This window comes from Arachis stenosperma, chromosome 4 (assembly GCF_014773155.1).
Source record: "Arachis stenosperma cultivar V10309 chromosome 4, arast.V10309.gnm1.PFL2, whole genome shotgun sequence".
In the NCBI taxonomy this organism is placed as follows: domain Eukaryota; kingdom Viridiplantae; phylum Streptophyta; class Magnoliopsida; order Fabales; family Fabaceae; genus Arachis; species Arachis stenosperma.
Window position 1 is genome coordinate 75,618,322 of NC_080380.1, and position 4,071 is coordinate 75,622,392.

Below are 4,071 nucleotides of genomic sequence, written 5' to 3' on the forward strand. Positions count from 1 at the left end.
TTCGTTTTTCCAAAAAGTAATTTTTGAAAAAAAGAAAAAAAATTAATAAAATTATAAAAATCAAAAATATTTTGTGTTTCTTGTTTGAGTCTAGAGTCAAATTTTAAGTTTGGTGTCAATTGCATGTTTTAAAAACTTTTGCATTTTTCGAAAATTCATGCATGGTGTTCTTCATGATCTTCAAGTTGTTCTTGATAAGTCTTCTTGGTTGATCTTCATATTTTCTTGTTTCGTGTTTTTTGTTATTTTTCATATCCATTTTTGAATTCATAGTGTCTAAATATGAAAAATTCCTAAGTTTGGTGTCTTGCATGTTTTTCTTTACTTGAAAATTTTTCAAAAATAATTCTTGATGTTCATCATGATCTTCAAAGTGTTCTTGGTGTTCATCATCTTGACATTCACAGTGTTCTTGCATGCATCATGTGTTTTGATTCATAATTTTCATGTCGTGAGTCATTTTTGTGTTTTTCTCTCTCATCATTAAAAATTCAAAAATAAAAAAATATCTTTTCCTTGTTTTACTCATAATTTTCGAAATCTTTGGGTTGACTTAGTCAAAATTTTTTAAAATAAGTTATTTCTTGTTAGTCAAGTCAAGATTTCAATTTTAAAAATCCTATCTTTCCAAAATCTTTTTCAAAAATCAAATCTTTTTCATTTTTCTTTTATGATTTTTGAAAATTTGAAAATATTTTTCAAAATATTTTCTTATCTTTATTTCATGATTTTCACAAACTTTACTAACAATTAATGTGATTGATTAAAAAAATTTGAAGTTTGTTACTTTCTTGTTAAGAAAGGTTCAATCTTTAAATTCTAGAATCATATCTTTTAGTTTCTTGTTAGTCAAGTAATCAATTTTAATTTTAAAAATCAAATCTTTTCCAAAATATCTTTTTCAATCATATATTTTCAAAATATCTTTTTCAAATCATATCTTTTTTTCAAAATTGATTTCAAAAATCTTTTCTAACTTCTTATCTTTTCAAAATTGATTTTCAAATCTTTTTCAACTAACTAATTAACTTTTTGTTTATTTCTTATCTTTTTCAAAACCACCTAACTACTTTTCTCTCTCTAATTTTCGAAAATTCCTCACTCTTTTTCAAAATTCTTTTAATTAACTAGTTGTTTCAAATTTTAATTTTAATTTTATTTCTTCTCTTAATTTTCGAAAATCACTAACCTTTTTTTTTCAAAAACAATTTTCGAACATTCTTCTCTCTCATCTCTTTCTATTTATTTATTCATTTACTAACACTTCTCTTCTACTCAAAATTCGAATCCTCTCTTCTTCTCTGTGTTTGAATTTTTCTCTTCTCCTTCTCCTATTCTTTTATTCTTATACTCACATAAAGAAATCTCTCTACTGTGGTAAAGAGGATCCCTATTATTATTTTCTGTTTCCTTCTTTCTCATATGAGCAGGAGCAAGGACAAAAATATTCTTGTTGAAGCAGATCCTGAACCTGAAAGGACTCTGAAGAGAAAACTAAGAGAAGCTAAATTACAACAATCCAGAGACAACCTTACAGAAATTTTCGAAAAGGAAGAGGAGATGGCAGCCAAAAATAATGACAACAATAATAATGCAAGGAGGATGCTTGGTGATTATACTACACCTACTTCCAATTTTTATGGAAGAAGCATCTCAATTCCTGCCATTGGAGCAAACAATTTTGAGCTGAAACCTCAGCTAGTTGCTCTAATGCAACAGAACTGCAAGTTTCATGGACTTCCATCAGAAGATCCCTATCAGTTTTTAACTGAGTTCTTGTAGATCTGTGAGACTGTTAAGACTAATGGAGTAGATCCTGAAGTCTACAGGCTCATGCTTTTCCCTTTTGCTGTAAAAGACAGAGCTAGAACATGGTTGGACTCACAACCTAAAGATCACCTGGACTTTTGGGATAAGCTGGTCACGACCTTCTTGGCCAAGTTCTTTCCTCCTCAAAAGCTGAGCAAGCTTAGAGTGGATGTTCAGACCTTCAAGCAAAAAGATGGTGAATCCCTCTATGAAGCTTGGGAAAGATACAAACAGTTGACCAAAAAGTGTCCTGCTGACATGCTTTCAGAGTGGACCATTTTGGATATATTCTATTATGGTCTATCTGAGTTCTCTAAGATGTCACTGGACCATTCTGCAGGTGGATCCATTCACCTAAAGAAAATGCCTGCAGAAGCTCAAGAACTCATTGACATGGTTGTAAATAACCAATTCATGTACACCTCTGAGAGGAATCCTGTGAGTAATGGGATGCCTCAGAAGAATGGAGTTCTTGAAATTGATGCTCTGAATGCCATATTGGCTCAGAACAAAATGTTGACTCAGCAAGTCAACATGATTTCTCAGAGTCTGAATGGATGGCAAAATGCATCCAACAGTACTAAAGAGGCATCTTCTGAAGAAGAAGCTTATGATCCTGAGAACCCTACAATGGCAGAGGTGAATTACATGGGTGAACTGTATGGAAACACCTATAATTCCTCATGGAGAAATCATCCAAATTTCTCATGGAAGGATCAACAAAAGCCTCAACAAGGCTTTAATAATGGTGGAAGAAACAGGCTCAGCAATACCAAGCCTTTTCCATCATCTTCTCAGCAACAGACAGAGAATTCTGAGCAGAGTCCCTCTAGCTTGGCAAACATAGTCTCTGATCTATCTAAGGCCACTTTAAGTTTCATGACTGAAACAAGGTCCTCCATTAGAAATTTGGAGGCACAAGTAGGCCAGCTAAGTAAGAAAATCACTGAAACTCCTCCTAGTACTCTCCCAAGCAATACAGAAGAGAATCCAAAAAGAGAGTGCAAGGCCATTGATATTATCAATATGGCCGAATCCAAAGAGGAAGGGGAGGACGTGAAACCTAATGAGAAAGACCTCATAGGACGTCCATCAAACAAAAAGGAGTTCCAAACTGAGGAACCTAAGGAATCTGAGGCTCACCTAGAGACCATAGATATTCCATTGAACCTCCTTTTACCATTCATGAGCTCTGAGAACTACTCTTCCTCTGAAGAGGATGAAGATATAATTGAAAAGCAAGTTGCTCAATATCTAGGAGCCATCATGAAGCTGAATGCCAAGTTGTCTGATAATGAGACTTGGAAAGGTGAATCTCCCTTACTTGATGACATGTCATCATATACCCATTTTCTATGCTTTTTCATACAAGAAATTGATGATTTGTGCTTAAATATTGAATGCTTTTTGTACTTAAATGATATATTTTCTTGATATTTTAATTTTATAAATCTTGTAGGAAATAAGAAGAAAAAGAAGCAAAGAAGCACAAAAAAAGGAGAAAAAAAGAGCTTTGGGGTACACTTTGAAGTTGGGGTACACTTTGGAGCCTTAGGCCACACTTTTAAAAGCGTGGCCCATGACCAAATCAATAAAGGAAGCAGCCAGCACGCACACGATCCTGCCCTTGCCAAGGGCAGGGCAGAATTGTGATGCAAAATGTGATTGGAAGCAAAATTTTCGCTAAGTTAAAATCTGGCCGCACACAGCATGACCATGCCTACTTCAAAGGGCTATAACTTGAGCTACAGACGTCCGATTGATGTGCTTCCAGTTGCGTTGGAAAGCTGACATTCAGAGCTTTCCAACGATATATAGAAATCCATATTTGGCGTCCAATTGAGGCAGAAACGAAAGGCATCTTTAAGGGCCAAAAACAAGCGAAAATAAACCAAAAGGCTTCCACCAAGGCTCGAAGAGGGAGACACACGGAACCTCATTTTTGAAACTCTGCCCTGCCCTTGGCGCGGGCAGGGCAGCATCTTGTGTGTCCCATGCACCATGCGCGCACCAATTTCCTTCCCTGGCGCACCAAACAATTTCTGCCCCGCCCTTGGCGCGGGCAGGGCAGCCTCATACGCACCAAGCGCGCGCATCAACAAATTTGGCGCACCAATCCTTGCACTTGGCCGCACCAATCCAAGCACCAAGCTTCAATTTTCTGCCCTGCCCTCCACAAGGGCAGGGCAGCCTCCTGGAGCAACATTTTGGGCCAAAAATCAACCAAAATTCAATTTAATTCAATTCCTCACCAAATTGAAT

The 4,071-nt window shown here is 35.9% G+C and overlaps 1 non-coding gene across 1 annotated transcript; it reads right to left on the reverse strand.

The window, feature by feature from the left end:
• Positions 1–1,965: 1,965 nt before the first annotated feature.
• LOC130978313 (small nucleolar RNA R71) lies at positions 1,966–2,073 on the reverse strand. Its single transcript, XR_009085964.1, has one exon. It is a non-coding gene; the product is annotated as a small nucleolar RNA R71 (small nucleolar RNA).
• Between the last annotated feature and the right edge of the window lie 1,998 nt (positions 2,074–4,071).